This window comes from Harpia harpyja, chromosome 21 (assembly GCF_026419915.1).
Source record: "Harpia harpyja isolate bHarHar1 chromosome 21, bHarHar1 primary haplotype, whole genome shotgun sequence".
Taxonomy (NCBI): domain Eukaryota; kingdom Metazoa; phylum Chordata; class Aves; order Accipitriformes; family Accipitridae; genus Harpia; species Harpia harpyja.
In genome coordinates, this window is record NC_068960.1 from 6,582,254 (window position 1) to 6,590,347 (window position 8,094).

Here is an 8,094-nt window from a genome sequence, read left to right on the forward strand (position 1 = left end):
CAAGATTTTGTATCTGATACTAAAGAAAAAGGAGGCCCAAGGAAGGGGTGCCATGAGTTTTCCAGGGGTGCTGTATCTGAAAGGGAAGGAGACAGTCTGGAAGAGAAACTTGTAGGTATCAAAACAGGGAAAGCACGAAGGCTGCCAGCGAGGTGGAAGAGTTCAGACCCTGGAGGTGTCGGGTGAGGAAAAGAGGAGGAGATCTGGGCTTCTCCTAAATATGAAGAGTATAACTAGCAAGCCACGGTGGCAGGGTGATGGTGATGGGGAGTTGGAGGACTTGGGAGGAAAGATCACAGGATCTAGTTTAGCAATGGAAAGTGCATAGATGCAGCAAATCCTGAAAGGCAGGATCAGATGGTGAGCTGTGACTGGTGTCACTGGCATTAAGACGTTAGCTAATCCGGTTTAAGGGGATAAGCCCAAGAGAAACTGTGGAGACCTAAATTGGAGCTTGTCACTCTCCTGTGGAAAGCAGAAGCGTGGAGGAGGAGGATTTGCTGAAAGAGCCCCTGGATGGTTGGTCAGAAACAGAGGGCAGCTGGAGGAGGGCTGTGAAGATGAAGGGTCAGGAGGTATCGGGTGGGAAGGAATGACAGGAGTCACCAAAAGCTGCATGGGGTAGAGAAACCATTCACTGGGGCAAGGAGAGGCCATGGGACAGCCTCTGTGAGGGGTGGCCAGGGCAGAAGGTGATCTAGGGGGTGTGGGAGGGGAATGGGTGGGAGAAATCAGGGAAAACCTGCTTAAACAGAGATGCCTGTGACTTAGTGCAGTGAGGGGTGTGCCGTATTTCAGAATTCACACTCAATTTTACCGTCTTTTCTTACTGTAAGTGTGATGTTGTTGCAACAGAATAGCAAAAGCATAGATCAAGTTCAATTGTCTTGCTGATGAGGGTAAAATAAATACTTAGCTGCATAGTTTTTATCAATAATGCAGCATATATTTCAAAAAGGAGACAGGGGAAGCACTGAGAGTTTGTAACTAGAAATTACAAGGTCTGGAAGAAATCACTGGTCTAGTTGCAGTCCATATGTAACTTCCCCTGTTAGAGTTTGTCCAGGAGCCTTCTGGGCTGCACAATCTCTCTTTTAATAGCTGACCTATAGCCCATCCTATTGGTGAAACTGGTAAGGTAGCAGCGAATCTACAGAAACCCAGTGATTATGGTCTGGGAAGCTTATATGATGCATATCAAAGCCAGTATGTGAACTGCGTAAGTGTGATGTAGGTCTGGCACTAAAGTGATAAGAGTCATATCAAGGGAATAACTTAATTAACTGGTCTTGATCAAAGAACTATATGAATTCAATAGCCCAGTTTTCAGCACTAAATGATGAAGTTTAGAAAAACTGTACTTGACGCAATTATCAATTTTCCTGTCCGAGGAGCTTTGAAGTGGCGTTAAGAAGGGACAGTCTGTTGTTCCATTTAGGACAACTTTCTCCCTCCCTCCAGTGATCAGGAGGCAGAGGGGCTCCCTCTCCTTTTCAAGTGCTCATTTGAAATGGTCTGAAGCATAATAAACACTGGATGCCAAGGGGAACAGTATCTCGACTTTCACAAGTTAATTGTTTCAGATGGTGTACATCAGGACAAAGAGCTGTCCTTTCCCTGCCAGCCAGGAAAAAATTATTAATTTCCCTACAGCTTTCATTTTGCTCAGGATTTTGGAGGGGAAGTGGTCCCGTTTAACTTCCAACAGTCCTGGACCTTTTGGTCCTTTTCGCATGTCTGCCCGGCTGTGTGTTGTTCAAACACGATGCTGGGTATGAGAGCAAGGAAGGAGTTAGGCTGTAGAAAGGCTTCTGGAAGTCTTTAAAATACCAAATTCCATGTGTGTTTATCCAATTTGGATGCGTCTATATGTACCAGAGTGTTGGTGTCTATCCCACAAGTTGGGTTTCTGTGCTGAATGACATTTTGGGCCAAAGGGAGAGGGAAGTGTCTGGCCAGTACGAACCGCAGTGGTCAAGATTCAGACATTTTGTCCAGCTGAGCATCTTCTTGATCGGTTCCTCAGCTGCTGACTCGCACGGGTACTGGAGTTGGGTTTGCACCTTGATTAACGGGTGCCTATAAAGCATTGATATAGTCTCTGAAGGATGTACAAAGAGGTGTCCTGCCACAATTTATTCAAGCTCAAGGAGGTGGATTTGCCCCTGCTACAGGACTGATATACCCAAATCTGGCTGCAGGGAGGGAGGATGTGCAAGTGCTCTGCAGAGTGAGAATATCCCAATCCCAATCCCTTACTTTGAATTCGCTCATAAACCGGCGATGAAGTCCATGCTGAAACACTGAGTCAGAGAGCAGAAGATGTCCTCTGCTAAAGGGGCATCAACCCATGCCACAGATCAAGGGACAAACAGTCCTGAAACACAGAGTTATATTAAGTCCAATATTTTTTTATTTTGTCAATGTTTGTAAAAAAAAAAAAAGAAAAATATATTTTTAAAAAACAAGAAATCAAATACTGAAACATCATGAGGAATAACAGTGAAAGGCCTGTTCTGCAGAGGGTTAGGATTTTAATGGACTTTCTGAGCAAAATCTGGCCTGTGTATTTGGTCCAGGACTGAAAATGGTGTCATGGTTAGTCAATGAGATATTTGGCTGATGAAATCCAGCCCATTAGGGAAGCTGAGGTTTAACCTTCTGCACAACTTCACAGCTATTTTAAGGGAGATGGGGAGGTGGGCAGCCCTGCACTGCACCCTGCATCGTTGCAGGTGCCCTCCTCCATTTGCTGATGGCTTCTCTCCCCTTGTTTGTGTCCAGCTGGTGTCCTGGAGGCTCACCCTCCTGCGTAAGTAGAGTCAGTGCAGGTTCCTTTCTCCACTGTTACCTTGGCAGACCTCAACCAGGTCTTCCAGAGAGGTGAGCCAATGCATTTGGATACGCCTCCTGGAAAAGGATACCTAAACCTCATTCATCCATCAGTGCCAGTGATGGGAGAAAAGCCCTACTGCTTCCAGCTGCTGCTACCTATGGACAGACTTCCCCACTCTTCTCCTTCCCCTGGGCACTGTGTCCTTTCTACCAGTGAGTACCTCATTCCCAAGGCAGGGAGAACTGGGGATGTGTTGTGTCTGCCAGGTACGGTGTGAGGCTGCTGTGAAAAGCTGAGGAGCCCCAGAAAGGCCCCTGGGAAGTCAAGGATTAATCCAGTTTCCTTACAGCTCCAGGACTTCCCGCTGCAGAACACAGATGGACTTTGGTTTCGCTCTCTGAAATGAGGTAGTTCCTCCTCCTGGGCAGAATGAGGGAATGATTTCGAAAGGCAGCAAGCCCAAGGTCCGTTCGCTTGGGTCTTCCCCAGAATAGGACCGAGTGATGGAGGTGGGATGATGCGCTCTCCAAGCCACACCGCTGGTTTTTCTCCAGGAGATGGAAGAAAGCTGGGTGCTGGTAGCCAGGAGGCGAAGCTGCAGCTGGCCACGCTGACTCTGAACAGCGAGGGCAATTAGAGATCAGAAGAGCTGGGGTGGCTTCGTCACATTTCCCTGCTGCCGTTCTGGAGGTGATAATATAATTCATATCAGAAGAGTTAGTGGGCTGAAAATGAATTGGAGAAATCAATCCAGAGGGTATAAATGAATTAGCATGTAAATGAGGACACTTGCTCTACATAGTTTAATATTGCCTGCAGCTGTAAATAATTCCAGGGATGGAATCAAAAGCCGCAAACAACTTCATTTTTGTGCTCCTCCCCCGTCCGGGAGCACCTGCAGCTACGACCGACCCACCCTTGCAGAATCATCGCATTGCAAGGGAATTAAAGGAGATGAGATGTATATACATTTTTTTTTTCCTGATTGGCCATTATTTACAAGGCTGCTGCTCCTGGTTTCGTGCACCAAGTCGCTGTTTGTGCATGCGCATGGCAGTCCGAGCGGCAGGGAAGGGGGAGGCGCGGTACTGGCTTGCGATGAGATCTCGTGCAGCATATCATGAGCCATCCCGGTCACCCCGTGGTGGGTTGACTTGTGTGCGAAATAGCAATTTCTCACCAAGACCTGCAGCATGAAAGGCCTTGATTGGGGTGGAGGACTTACCTCTTCTGGGGTGTCTAAGGGTGGGAGAGGTGTGTGCTTGGAGAGCAGGAGTCAGCTGGCATGAGCGGCTGCTTAAATAAAAGGGTGCTTGGAGCTGTCTGGAGATATGGTATTCCCAGGAGAGACAGAAAAGCGTTCGCACTAGAAGCACAGTGGGACTCTGTACAGTCTGGAAAACTGGAGGAGGTGTAGAGAGGGGTCATTAGAGCAGGGAAGGTATCGGACAGCCCCTTTATAAGAGGCGACTAAACAAGCACAGCTTATTTAGCCTAACAAAATGAAGGCTGAGAGGACATGTGATTGCACAGGCAGATAAACACAAGGGAGGGAGAGGAGCTAGTTAAGCTAAAGGCCAATGTTGATACCAGAACATGCAGATACAAACTAGTCATGAATAAATTTCAGAGGGAAATGAGATGGAAGTGTCTAAGCACCAGAGCAGAGACTATGGACAAGCGCTGCAGAGTCCACACAACCAGGCTGCTCTTGCACTGGCGTTTGACTGTAAAATAGGATTATAGGAGTAGGTCCCTTGAGATCAGGCAACTGCGTTTTGTGATCTGGGAAGTCCTGCCTGTTGCCAAAAGCCCCTTTAATATTCTGGCAGGGGAAGGACGCGGATCTGTGGAGGGCATATGTCTCGTTGAGTGACTCCAGGAGCGGTTGTTGAGAGCTTTTGGAGTGGTGCTGATGACAGGAGGTTAAAGATGATCCTCGACAGTCTTTTATCAGTGCTTCCCTCTTGTTTTTGACACTGACGGATCACTGAGTTCCCTCTTTCATCAGGTTGGAGTTTCAGGTTCTGCACTAACTAGATCTCCCAGGTGGACTGGAAACACTGATTAAGATGGATAGAGTGAAAGCAAGTCCATTAAATTGTTAATAAAGAATATTACACACATACCTTAATCTGCAGCTAGCCTGACACTTTATAAAAGTACATTAGGATATAATCCAATTGAAGCCACAATATCGAGAACATCTTATCTCATCACAAATTGAAATTATATCATATTCCTCATTTCTTAAATTAAAAAGCTAAAACCTTTTAGTTTGCTCTCATATGCTTGTGTAAAACTTAATCAGTGGTTTTAACAACATTATTTTTCAATATGGGCCATTTCTGCTCTCATTTATTTACAAGAGAGAACTTCCTGGTAGAAGTGATTCAATTTGCAGGAGGATACATCAAGCACTTAAGGATTTTGTAGGGATTGATTGATTATTTATCATGTTATCTTGCCTGGAGACGTCTGATATGCCTGTGCTTTTGCTATCTCGCATTCCACCTGATGCTCTTCCTTTGCGTCTCGCTCCCCTCCAGTGCTAAGGGTGCTCTTCTTGCACGCGTGTGCCTGCACGAGTGTGTTGGAGGAAAAGGGAGTCAGGGAAGGCAAGGCTGAAGCTGTCTCTGTTGGGACGAAGACGCTGGACTGGGCAGATATGAGAGTCATTTCACTGGAAGATAGCAGAGAGGTAAGAGAGGTTAAAGGGTGGTTTGAAATTCTGCTGGATTTTAACCGCAGGCTGCTGTGCTGCTCAGCCGTAGATCTCCAAGAGCGTCAAGTATGTCCTTCCTCACAGAGGAGGGACTTGGGGCACAGAGAGGCCGTATGGTTTGCTGGAAGTACCCCCAGGAGCAGAAAATGGCCCTGAAGGGCCATCAGCCCTGGTTGGTAGCTGGTCATCTCAGGCCACACTTCCCAGGGTAGCCGTAAACACCTTCAGGTCACCCAGCGAAGCGCTGGATGAAGTCTGGGCGCCTCCGTGGGACAACGCTTCCCGCTCAGCCCAGCTGTCCCGGTGATGCGCTGCCAATGGCTCGTCCGGGGCTCTTTGCAAAACCACCATCGTCCCTACGCTGGCGATGAATCTGGTGACCCAAGAAGGCCAGGCTTGGGGTGCGGAGAAGAAGGGGTCACCTCTTCATGCTTAAAGGAAACCGCTCTCATAGCAATAACCTCGCGGGGTGGGGGATGCTGATTGTCTCCCGCTGCCTCGCTGTGGCAGGAGGGTTTGTTAGCCATGGCATGTCCTCCATGGGGGTGTCAAGCCCAAGGCCAAAGGGGAGACACCGAAAGTCTCCATTTGAGGGGGGATGACCCCCAGGAGCCCTGCAAAAGGGCTGTGGCTTGAGCTTTGTCTTGAACGTTGGCCGCTCTTTGGCACTGGTGCATGAGTGGGTGAAGGAGAGGTGCTGCTCACGGGGGCTCTTGGCCTCACATCCCTGGGGGGGAGCTGGGACATTTGATATAGCAAGAATTTTTGATTTTAAGCAAGAAAACAATAACAGCAGAAACTCCAACCAAACCCTCAACTGTTTGGACTGTGGTTGTCTTTCTGGCAGGGGGAGGCACGAGGAACAAGGACATTTGAGGTTTATTCTTTTCACTGCTGCAGATTTTGGCGAATTGCTCTCCCTGCCATAGTTTCCCCTGAGCAGTTTGAGATCAGCTGGGTTTATTCTTTTATGAGTATTGGAGTGCAGGAATTGCTCTCTTCTGGTGAAAATAAATACAGAAATCCTGAAGCACAACTCCAAAGAGAGAGGAGCCTGCAAAAAAGCACCACGCTGGAAAGAGAGTACGTTTGGTTTGTCTTATTTTTCTTTTGCTTTTTGGGCTTTTAGGGTTCCTGTTGTAGGGATTGCACCAAGATGACAAACTAGAGAGGTTTGAAAAATGGAAACACAATCCCCTGACTCCAGGAGCTCAGACTTAAATAACAAATACCTCAGGATGCACTTGTGAGTGCTGATGGAGCAGCTGACTCGGCGAGCATGGAGGTGAACAACTCCAGAGCCCCGCAGAGCCCCGCAGTCCTGATTTGCTGAACCCAGCGGAATAAATTCCTGTGTAGGATGATCCATGTGCATGGGCCCCCGCACGATCAGGGCCAATGTTTGCGAAGTGCTGTGAGATGCTTGGATGAAAGGGAGTACAGAAGCGCAAAGTATTACTTTTTCATGATTACTGCAATTGCTATCCTTGGGGCTGTCCAAATGTTGTTGTTCCAAGTGAAAATATAAAACCCTTTTGGCATGTTTCTTTTTTGCGTTGTGATAAATAGAAATGCAGGAGGAAAAAAAAAATCCCCTCCTAACAGTGAGAGAAGGAAAGCAGTCCCTGTGCAATTTGTTACACATCTCATATGTCTCTGACTGCTAGCTGTAGAGATATTTAGAGGGAGTATTTAGCCAATGCAATGCACAGCCTCTGGAGTACTGGCTTCTGCTTTGGTCCATGCTTGGTTGAACCTTTACAGCAGCTTTATGGTTTTTTGACACAGCATTTCAGGAGAGGCTTTGATTCTGGAGGATGCCAACTGCACCGAGTGGGGCTAAGATGATTAATCAAATTATTTGAAGGGTGTTCGCCAGAACTGGGAAGTGACCAGTCTCCGTCCTAATCTCCGGATTGAGATGTCAAGCCGGCCTCCAGCTCGGAGCACTGAGCTCGCCAGGAGGCAGAGGGTGGAAAGAAATCTCCGGCAGCGAACAGCCTGGCAGGGCTGCCCATGGTGGGGAGGGATGTCGGCCATCAGGGGCCATGGCGGGGTGCTGCTGGGTGGGCTGGGTGAGGCAGCGGGGGCTTTGCACATCAGGAAGGCCAGACAAAACTTCTCCAGCTGCTACGGAGCAGGAATAGGGTGATGGTTGTGCCTCAAGCTGCCTTCCTCCCACCGGGCTGCGGGGAGGCAGGGGGAATGGCTGGGATGTGCTGTGCTCCAGCAGCTCCCGACCGGCCGTGGGGTATAGGCTTCTCTGCTCCCACCCCGATTTTATGTCTTTGCTGAGCAGGATGGTGGAACAAGTGGCCTGGCATGGAAGAGACACAAGCACGAAGTCGTTTTAAACTTGGTGCCAGCGTCAGGTGCTTAGAGGAGCTGTGGCTTTGGTTGAAGTCTTGCAGGGGATGGCTTAGGGTGGCTGGCGTGGGACCCCGCTGAGGAGGCTGGCAGAGGGCTCCACGAGACAAGAAACGCGGTGAGGAGCAGAGACTCGGCTCCAACGATGCGCTTTTCTCTTCAGGGA

At 48.5% G+C, this 8,094-nt stretch overlaps 1 protein-coding gene across 6 annotated transcripts in view; it reads left to right on the top strand.

Moving 5' to 3' along the window:
* MICALL2 (MICAL like 2) overlaps positions 1–7,108 on the top strand; it is a 37,041-nt gene extending 29,933 nt beyond the window's left edge. For all 6 annotated transcript variants that reach the window (XR_008232911.1, XR_008232912.1, XR_008232915.1 and 3 more), the window contains one exon: positions 6,691–7,108. The gene's annotated coding sequence lies outside the window, so the exon portion shown is untranslated. The remainder of the gene's footprint in view (positions 1–6,690) is intronic.
* Positions 7,109–8,094: the final 986 nt, after the last annotated feature.